The sequence below is a fragment of the Rattus rattus genome, chromosome 4 (assembly GCF_011064425.1).
Source record: "Rattus rattus isolate New Zealand chromosome 4, Rrattus_CSIRO_v1, whole genome shotgun sequence".
Lineage (NCBI taxonomy): Eukaryota > Metazoa > Chordata > Mammalia > Rodentia > Muridae > Rattus > Rattus rattus.
Window position 1 is genome coordinate 132,787,966 of NC_046157.1, and position 11,650 is coordinate 132,799,615.

The following is an 11,650-nucleotide window of genomic DNA, read 5'->3' on the forward strand; positions in this document are numbered from 1 at the left end:
GAAAAGGTTTTATTCGGTGTGTGTGAGGGCTTTTTATACTCAGATAATCATTCAGATAGAGCTCCCACTTCTTATTCCCCCTTTAAAAGCATATATAAATAAAATAAATAAATTTGAAAACTCATGTTAATTGTCCCAAAGAAAGGTTCAGAATCATCACCCATCTCTCTTTGTTTAACTCATGTGGTCATAGTTTTTAATTATATTTGTGTGTGTGTGTGTGTGTGTGTGTGTGTGTGCATGTGTGTGTGTGTGTGTGTGTGTGTGTGCATGTGCTTATCGATTATTTTGTTTCTAAAAATTTTAGTTTTACCAGGAATAAGATGAAGCTTGGCCAAGCTGACAACTTCAGTTTATGTGAGCACTTACTCATGAGTCAATTTGGTGCTGAGTACATGGTATGCAAACCATAATCACATGTACTCAGTCTATATGAACAGGATCACACATAAGACACATTTAAAAACCAAGGTTTTGAAGGTTATTATTTGCTGAGATTGTTTTCTATATTTTTCGTTGTGAAAAGGAAATCTAACAGGGCTCTCTAGAGATATATTGCTAGTTCCAGATCATGCAGGAACAGAAGCAGACACATGGGAGAGGCGCTCAGGGGTGTTGAGGGCAGGGGTCAGGTTCTATCTCAGAGTAGAATGGGCCTGGAGAAGTGAAGCAGCAAGAGCAGGGCTTCAGACTCAGTGCAGCCAGCTGTAGCTCACTGTGCCAGCTTGTGCTGCCGTCGGCAGTTTGTCCTTTGAGTCCCAAACCATTAAAATGACAAAACCCCTTTAGTTCCTGTCCGATGTCACCTCCTTAGTCTAGTATAACAGAGATACAGTTTAGCGGGACTGGGAGTTTTATAGATGCCTCCATTTTTGTTGTGTGCAGCCCCATGATCTAGTGAACCCATGTCCCATCAGGACACAAGTCCCTGTGGGGTCCACATAAATCACAGATTAAATGTGGACTTTTATGCCCTTTCTTTAAAAATTAAAGGACACTTTCTCTGGGTTAGTGTGGACACAGAAGACTGTGTCTAGGCCTTGGCAGGGAGGCCCAGGAAAGCAAAACAAGAGACAGAGAAAGGAACATCATGGTCTCAGCTCAAGGAAAAGGAGCTCTTATCCAGGCACAGTACCTCCAGCATGGGCCCCTGAGTGTAGTCAGGTACCTGGTCCACTAATGTGCTGTCTCATGCAGGCAGACTCATTTGCAAGGTACCTGTCCTGGGCTTCCAGATTCTGCTCCGATTGTGCTCTGGTTGGTCCTGGGTGTTCTTCCCATTGGAAATCTTAGTGCTGTGTACCAGTCTGCGGGCCACAGCCAGAACTCAGATGCTTCCTTCCTCATGTGGCATCTCAAAGACTTGTGTGTGAGTGTGTGTGTGTGTGTGTGTGTGTGTGTGTGTGTATGTATGTGTATGTGTGTGTATGTGTATGTGTGTATGTATGTGTGTGTATGTATATGTGTGTGTGTATGTGTGTGTGTGTTCATGCACGTGTGTACAAATGATGGCATGCTTGTCGAGATCAGAGGATAACTTACATGAATCAGTTCTCTCCTCCCATGAGGATTTAAACTCAGGTACTCCTAAAGGCCTCTGCCAGTTCTGTGTTCTAAAAGCCTAGAACTTTGGACAGAAATTTTAGCCTGATGTAGGCACTGGGGAGCTTCATTCCTCTGCAGACCATGGTCACAATTTTTGCTATGGCTACTCTGAATCGCTACATACACTTTCATATTTTTAATTGGCTTGTTGTTTTTAAGCAGCATGGTTAAATCAGATGCCAAGGTAGCTGCACTTTCAAGCAATGCAAACCAATCACCTTTGAAAGTTATTTTTCTGAACAAATCTTTTAGGCAACTCAGCTTGCTTCAGACTGACATCTACATCTCCAGATAATTTGCATAGGAAACTAGGTGTTGAATGCATAAACCTCTATGCATGGGCCAGCGGTTAAAGCTGAACAAGCAGGCAGGACTTGGGCTATAAAATGAGGAGGGGACAACCCACTTGGAGGTCAAGGAGCAATTGGCTCAGATCTGAGCCCATGAGCAGTGGAAAGAGCTCCATCTCTTCCCATCTCCCTGGGAACCCTGAGAGTAAGATTTATGCTCCTGCACATTATTTCTAAGCTTCTGTTCCTGCTGAATTATTTCTGCTCTAGGTCATCTCATAGTCCAGCACATAGTCCTTGACTGTATCATATTGTAACATAATGGTACAGAGGGCCTTTCCATGATGCGCCTCACCAAACGGCCTTGGAGGGAGGTTTCTGTGCAACTGCAGTGGACTCTAGCAGAGTCTGGAAGCAGGAAGGGGATGTGAGGTTACATGGTACAAAGACCTGTGAGTTTTCAGCTGTGAGTTCTCCTCTCAGAAAGCACTTTGGCTGACCCTAATCACCACCCATTTCAGTAAGGCAGTTGGCCCAGTGGCTTTGGCTGACTCACACAGGAAGGAAACTCATTAAAAGTTATTGGTTAGTTGGGGCTGGAGAGGTGGCTCTGAGGTTAAGAGTCTGTACTGCTCTTGCAGAGGAACTGAGTTTGGTTCCCAGCACCCATGTCAGGGTGCCTAAAACTGCCTGCAACTCCAGGAGATCTGACACCCAGCCTCCAAGGGCATGCACAGTCAGGTGCACATGCTGCCACTCAGACACATATGACATAATTAAAAGTTTAAAAGAAATGAATGTAGAAACAAAATGGACTAAGGAGCTACACACAAAGTCACAAAAGGGAGGGAAGAAGCAAATTAGAAGTCTTTGTTTCCAGGAATGGCACACAACACTGCATGCACCTGCTGACTGCATGGGAGTTTAGTCATTCAGTGCTCAGTTTCCTAAGCAAGACACCTGAATTTTGCTGTCAGTCTGGGCCAAGCTTGTCTAATTGACACAAAGCTTGCTAAGACACGATATAACTCTGAAAAGTGACTGAGTTGTTAGAAGCAACAGGCACTGCTTGCCTGTGCTAGGGGCCACTTGGATCCACTTATGTCACCTCCAATGGTAATAGCTGTTATCATCATCATCGTCAAAATATCACTATTGCAGACGATATGATAGTATACTTAAGTGACCGCAAAACTTAAGCCAGAGAACTCCTAAGCCTGATAAACAACTTCGGCAAAGTGGCTGGGTATAAAATTAACTCAAACAAATCAGTAGCCTTCCTCTACACAAAAGATAAACAAGCTGAGAAAGAAATTAGGGAAATGACACCTTTCATAATAGTCCCAAATAATATAAAAATACCTCAGTGTGACTTTTATGAAGCAAGTGAAAGATCTGTGTGACAAGAACTTCAAGTGTCTGAAGAAAGAAATTGAAGAAGATCTCAGAAGATGGAAAGATCTCCCATGCTCATGGGTTGGCAGGATGAAGATAGTAAAAATGGCCATTTTTCCAAAAGTGACCTACAGATTCAATGCAATCCCCATCAAAATTACAATCCAATTCTTCATAGGGTTAGACAGAACAATTTGCAAATTCATTTGGAATAACAAAAAACCCAGGATAGCTAAAACTATCCTCAACAATAAAAGGACTTCAGGGGGAATCACCATCCCTGAACTCAAGCAGTATTACAGAGCATTAGTGATAAAAACTGCATGGTATTGGTACAGAGACAGAAAGATAGACCAGTGGAATAGAATTGCAGACCCAGAAATGAACCCACACACCTATGGTCACTTGATTTTCGACAAAGGAGACCAAAGCATCCAGTGGAAAAAAGATAGCATTTTCAGCAAATGGTGCTGGTTCAACTGGAGGTCAGCATATGGAAGAGTACAAATCATCCCCTTCTTATTGCCCTGTACAAAGCTTAAGTCCAGGTGGATCAAGGACCTCTACATCAAACCAGATACACTCAAACTAATAGAAGCAAAAGTGGGGAAGAATCTTGAACACATGGACACTGGAAAAAATTTCCTGAACAAAACACGAATGGCTTATGCTCTAAGATCAAGAGTAGAGAAATGGGACCTCATGAAGCTACAAAGCTTCTGTAAGGCAAAGGACACTGTGGTTAGGACAAAACAGCAACCAACAGATTGGGAAAAGACCTTTACAAATCCTACAACTGATAGAGGGCTAATATCCAAAATATACAAAGAACTCATGAAGTTGGACTTAAGGGAGACTAATAACCCTATTAAAAATTGCAGTTCAGAGCTAAACAAAGAATTCACAGCTGAGGAATATGGAGTGGCTGAGAAGCACCAAAAGAAATGTTCAACATCTTTAGTTATAAGGGAAATGCAAATCAAAACAACCCTGAGATTCCACCTCACACCAGTCTGAATGGCTAAGATCAAACACTCAGGCGACAGAAGATGCTTGTGCGGATGTGAGAAAGAGGAACACTCCTCCATTGTTGGTGAGATTGCAGACTGGTACAACCATTCTGGATATCAGTCTGGAGGTTCCTCAGAAAATTAGACATTGCACTAGCTGAGGACCCAGCTATACCTCTCTTGCACATATACCCAAAAGATGCTCCAACATACAACAAGGCACACCCTCCACTATGTTCATAGCAGCCTTATTAATAATAGTCAGAAAATGAAAAGATCCCAGATGCCCTTCAACAGAGGAATGGAAACAGAAAGTGTGGTACATCTACACAATGGAGTACTACAGAGATATCAAAAACAATGACTTCATGAAATTCATAGGCAAAGAGAATGAACCAGAAAATATCCTCCTGAGTGAGTTAACCCAATCACAGAAACACACACATGGTATGCACTCATTGATAAGTGGATATTAGCCCAAATGCTCGAATTCCCCAAGATTCACAGACAACATGAAATTCAAGAAGGATGACCAAAATGCTGATGCTTCACTCCTTCTTTCAAAGGGGAAGGAGAATACCCATAGAAGGGATAGGGAGGCAAAGTTTAGAACAGAGCCTGGAGGAATGGCCATTCAGAGTCTACCCCACATGTGGCCTATACATATACAGCCTTCAAACTAGATGAGGTGGATGAAGCTGAGAGGTGCAGGCTGACAGGACCTGGATATAGATGTCTCCTGAGAGGCACAGCCAGATCATGTCAAATACAGTGGCGAATGCTAGCAGCAAACCATTGAACTGAGAACTGGACCTCAGTTGGAGGAATTACAGAAAGATTGAAAGAGCTGAAGGGACTTGCAACCCCATAAGAACAACCATGCCTGCCAAGCAGAGTTCCCAGAGACTAAACCACTACCCAATCACTATACAGGGACTGTGCCATGGCTCCATCTGCATGTGTATCAGAGGATGGTCTTCTTGGGCACAAATGGAATGAGCAGCCCTTGGTCCTGCCTAGGCTGGGAAAGTGGATGGATGGTGAAGGGAATACCTTTATAGAAGAGGGGGAGGACGATGGTATTCGGACTTATTTCTGGAAAACAAGGAAGGAATAACATTTGAATTCGAAATGAAAAATATCCAATTAAAATTCAACAACAACAAAATGGTGTTTAGAGCTTCAAATAAAAAAAGCCACAATCAGGAAACAGAGAATTGTATGCCTCTGGTTTTCTTCAAATATGCTCAGGGCCCAGGTAGGTTCTGGGCCCAGGCTGAACCAAGCAGGTTCCTGCCGCTGACTGCTCCTCTATTCCTGTTTCCAGAGGCAGCATGCAGATTAATATTGGGCCAGAGATGTGGGCAGAGCTGGGCAGAAGTGGCTTTCTGTCCTGTGGTCTCAGGATTATCTGCATTCCTGGGTGTTCAGCACTCTCCACCACAGGATTTGGGTGCAGGCTTCCCGATTGCTTTAATCTCCCTTATACCATGTTTATATTTCCTGGGAGATATTACAGAAAAATTAATGTTTATCCCATTAATTTGTTCAACACTCTCATCCACGGAGTATAATTTAGAGGTAACTATATATTTGACAGCAAGCATACACAGTGGGTAATGTATGCATGATGAAGTTGAAATTCACAGAGTTGGGAACACAGTGAACAGTGACTGTGTAACTGCCGTTGTATCTCAGTCTGACTGGGAAGTGATTTGATGCCCAGTCCCCATGAGAATGCACAGATCCATCCCTCCCTGATCGCTGTGGGACTTCAGATGTTGATCAATAAACAAGGTTCTTAAGAGTGAACAGTTTGAGATTACTATTTTATTCACCAGAATACATCCAATTTACTTGATAGTAACCAGATGCAGGTAGTCAATATATACAGTCTATATCCTTATCAAATTAGAAAAGCAAATGAACAAAACAACAACACATAAATAACAAATCTTCAAATGAATAGAAGGAAAACCAAATAACCAAAATAATCAAAACTCAACCAAACTTTAAATAGAGGGATTGCGCTAAGCATTCTTTTGCTGCTCCTTTTGCAGAATAGGCTTATAGCCTGTGGCTTGCCTTGGAGACATAGTAGACAAGCAGTTACTGATGGTAATAATCTTTTCAAGAGGAGTGGAAGTAGGTCTGTTTTGTTGGAGTGGGGGTATTAAGGAAAAAGCCATCCAATAGTGAGTATAAATGATATTACAGACTTTGTCTCAAAGTCTTTCCAATGTTGTGAACTGATCTCCACGACACAATTCTGGATGACCCATCAGGACAAGTACAAATTTACACGTGCACAGTCTTTCTGGATGACCAGCAGCTCTTGATTGATGTGCATCAGCACTTCTCTGAGTCCCTCCAAAAGTGTACACTTGCTGGAGAGAGGCAAGGTGAAAGTACAGCCTATTCAATCCAAAGAAGTTCAAACTAAAGGAGGAAAATGCAGTCCACAATTGCTATGGACATTACAGATGAGATGCAATAGTGGTGATTTGCTGTGCACACTTAGTTCTCCTCCTGTAGCTCTTCTCTCCAAGGGAGATCTTGTCCTGGTCTGTGTCATGTTCGAGTTTCTGCTGGAGAACTTCAGACCTAGCAGAGCAAGGGAATAAAGGTTTAGTGAGTGGTTGTCAATTCAGCTCTCCCTCTTACATCAGCTCTATTCAGTTGGACAATCGAGCATGACCTGTCTGTCAGCTGAGGTCAGTCCCTGCATCCCCAAGTGTCATAGAGTACCCGGGCTTGGATTTTTATCTCAGCTTTTAAAACTGCTAGGATTTGAACTGTGGACTTTGCACTGTACTGGGATTAAGAGAAAAATGAGCATATTTTCCAACTGGTCCAGGTATATGATATTGATAATAACATTTGTGGGTATGTCTGAATCTGAGTTCAAAGAGGTATGAGCAACCTAGAATACCATGTGGATTCCTTCTGGAGAACATGCCCAGAACTGAGGTGAAAGTTCTGATTATGTTAGCACTGAAGGAACCTGCCTAGGTTCCATTTTAACCGCTGTACCTGCAAATACACAGAGAAGCCATCTCACATCAAATCCATGGGAATTGCATAGATCCTGTAATCACTGAGAAGGTGCTCCATGAAAATCTTCCCAGCTTACACACGGAACATTAACGGTGATTGATTGTGAAGTAGAAACAGAACAGCACCCCTGTAAGTCTATGGCTAGTGTAAGGCAATTTGTGAGAGGACAGAAGAGAAAATGTCCTCAGATCTTTCCGGAGAGATCACAGGAAGAAAGGAGTAGAAAATACCAAGAAATCCAGAGGATCATATATATTGTTTCATGGGCAAAATTCACATGAACTGTACCTGAACAATACTTCGAGTAGCTCGTTAGCTGCCTGAGGCTGAAATCCATGTGGGTGGTCATTCACCCAAAACAGGTATTTATAAAGGGAACGGATATTCAAATGGCTTCTTCCAGCCTGTGTTCCTACCTGAACATTAATGCTTAATGTAAAGATTCCCCAGGATACTCTGGAGGCATAAAAACCAATGTTGAGTGGGATATGTACATAGTGACCGGAGCCTATAGACAGCTCAGTCAGTGATGTGTTGTCCTCCCATAAACCGACATAGACTCAGGGTTCTTTCCCTATTACCAATCTGGCTTAGCAAGTTCCCAAGGCTGAGTAGAGCAGTCTTGTTTCCCAGCAAAGGATCATATGTTGGTGGTGGACTAGACTCCTGTTCTTGTTCACTGTTTCAGACTTTCCCCATAGAGTGCAGCTTCTTCTAATAGGAGCTCTCTTTACCATAGCCTGAGTGACTTCATGCCCAAAGCTATGCCCCCAGGACCATAGGAAATCTCCATAACCAGGATCCATATGAACAATTTTTCTACCTATAATGTGATTGTGTCACAGATATTTTGAGTAAGGAAAAGCTGCATGGATTATCTCACACTGAATCAGAATCTATGGAAGGCCTATGGTACATTTTTACTCCTTGGCTGATGGATGTCTGGATAGATTCTCCTTCCAGGCTACTCTGGGACCACTACAACACTGATGCTCCTTAGTTGCAATGGCAACACCTACTCCTTGTTGTGGAATCACTGAGTTAACTAAAACTTCTGTTCCACTTCCTGAACATGACTTCTCATAGGGCTACCTGTTCTTATACTCCCAGACCCATCTGAAGTTCTTCATTTCTCCTAACCCCATTGAGGCTGAAATTAACTGAGAGAAAATGATGTTGATTAACAGCACTTGCAGAATGCTACACAGATAACATAGGGGAGGGCTTTGGATTATCTGTGCACCTAAAGGGGCTCTTGAAACTGTGCTGTTCTTGCACCACAGCATAGCTATGGGACTTTTGTTGGATGACAATACAACTCCAAGCAACTCAAATTCTCAATGAATAAAATCCAAGCCAAACTCCCAGGGGAATCTGTAGTTTGCCAAGGTAGCTGGAAAGAAATGGTAGCAGGCAATGTGGAAAGCATCCTTAGAGAAGACACAGTGAGTGACATAAGCTTCCAGTGGGCTTTCACAATTCACAAAGAACAGAGAAGCAGCATAAACTCGTGGATTTTATAGAGAAGCCTTGCCCTTACCTCCCCGTACTCCATTCCTTTGATGTGCTCCAACGGATTTTAATGCAGATCAGTAGTTTTGCCCGTAATCACTTGAAAATCTAACTTTACAGGTGTTTTTGTGTCCTCTTTTTGGGGGATTGCATTTCTAAAGGACTTTAATGTTCTGCTTCTACACCATAACAAAAAGGGACCTGCAAGCTCCAGGCCTGTACCATTTGTTACCACTGTGAAACACAACTCACTTGAACATATTTCCCACTCCTCCCCCAGACTTCACAAGATAATTCTGTTATGAATTTTTTGAAAACAGAATAAATTAATACCTTAACTGTCCTTTTACTGTACAGAGGTAGATGGAGATGCCAAATGACTGGGCAGCTGTATTTCATGTTTCATGGATGTAAAGTGAACTCTTAGAGTACTTTTCTCATGAAACTTGGAAATAGAGGGAAACACAGGTTCACTACTGAAAACATACACACACACACACACACACACACACACACACACAAACACTCACCCATGCTCCTATATATAAATTCCCATATCGAAAAGACTTGAAAAATCATCCAGCATTAGAAAAACACACAGCATGAGCATAAACATGCTCAGACAGAGCTGGTACACACACACACACACACACACACACACACACACACACACACACACACACACACGCATACACACTTGCATGCACAAATGAAAACTTTGCTCTCATGCAGCACATTTCCTGTTGAGTGAGGAATTACTGGGAACAATGCTGTGTACAAGTCTCTTAGACTCAAGCAGGCTGTGCTGCCCTGGCCTGTACTCATTTCCACTTCAGGAAACATTTCTCTGCAGATACTTGATGGTCCTTCAAGTAAGTTACATGTTCTGCACAGATAGCCTAAACAACACAACATCAAATTCCCAAGAGAGAGAATTCTAGGAAAAGACTCCATCAAGGTCTATGTTGACTCATCACAGGCCCCTGCCCCATGCCAGGTCTCGCCAGCAAGAACACGCGCAGGACACAAAGGATCCTTCTGCAGAAAAAGCTTTAATGCATCTTGAGAGTGAGAGCATAAGCTTACAATACGGAGACCCCGAGTGAGGGTAAAACCATCCCTTATATAGGAAACTATCCTCGCCTAGGACGTGTCACTCTCTGGCTGGTCGCTGCCAAACATGCCAGATGACGTACCACAGCATACGTGTCCCCCTGAGTGAGGAATTTACCAGGCGCTTGCGTATTGCCCTTTTACTAGGTGCATCCTGCCAGATATCGGCGCCATCATACAATGGAGAATGTGAGGGCCGCCCTCCACATCTCCCCCTTTTCTGTTTTTGAGCAAATAGGACACCCATAAATAGGAGGGTGAAGGCAGAAGTCATATCCTCGCACAAAGTTGGCAAACCTGTACAAAAGAGATACCCTTAAGCTGTTGTTGAGACCCAGGACACTCCCGACCCGTCGCACTGCCATTTTTTGAGGGAGGGAAAACTGGGGCAGATACCCTCATGTAATATGACATGCCTTCCAGGGAGCGTGTTTGGTAGAACTTCCCTGTGCGATGCTAAGCTCGTCACCCCTCATGGGCTGCTCAAGCCGGAAACTCTAATCCTGTGCAATGAACCGAGGTTCTAGGAATGCAAGAGCTGTCCAGCCGGCGACCTATTGCTTGAGCATGGCCAACCAAATATCGGCTGACGCTCCTTGTTCAAGGGCTACAAGCGCCTGGGCGATCACAATTTTGCCCCTCTTTGTTTGAAATCTCAATTTGCAAAGCAACCAGAGGAGTAACACTAACCCGCAGCAGAGGACTGCTCCAAAAAGTCCCACCCCCACCCATTCCTTAAAATAAGAGACTGCTGAGGTGATCCAGGATGACAATCCTTCTGTCAAAGACAGATCCAGTCGGGTAGAGTTTACTTGAATGATGGCTGCTCTCAATTCCCTGAGCGTCTGCTCAAAATCCGAGGTCCAATTCTGTAACAAATGCTGTGAAAGGGTTTTAGACAAATTGGCAGCTTTGGTAAATTGTTCATACTGTATAGATGTGACACAAAGGCTTTTGTTCACAGCCAAGCTGGGCCAGTTGCCATAGGATGTCTAGCTGCTCTTGGACCAGATCTATACGTTGGTTAACAAGCATGAGGCCTCCTTGTATCTGAGTATTAGCCGAGGCCTGTCTGCCCAGAGCCACAGAGACGGTAGCCGATAAATCATTGATAGTTTGGGTTGTCTGTACTGAGTTTGACAAGGCCGATGCCGAGGCAGTAACTGAGGCAGCAACTGCCGTTGTAGCAATAATGCCAACAATAATTGCAGAGATGCCAAAATCTCTCTTTCCTCTAAATAAGGTCAGGGTCCCCGGAGTCTCAACAGGGACCGGGATAAAGTGAGGCATGCGGGTAACTACCGCTATGGAATATTGGCTAGCATCCCAGCACAGGGCATAAAAACATGAACCGTCTGTACAATTCAATGTAGAAACTTTAGTGGCATTACTTATAATCCACACAAATGGCGGCCAGACACAAACCGGAGCAGGGTTAAAACCCGTGCTCCAGTAAGGTTTATATTTTATGTGAGTAGCTGTCCAGACAGAGGCTGAAGGGTGGATATTCCCCGTCCAGGAAAATGATAACCGTCCCTTTTCGCCCTTTCCTCCAAGTAGCATCGCCATGGGCGTAAGATCAGTGCAGCTACCATTAACCCCACAAAGCATCCATTGATCAAAGGGATTATTATTGGACCGTCTAGGATCAATGGTGGTGAAGTTCAC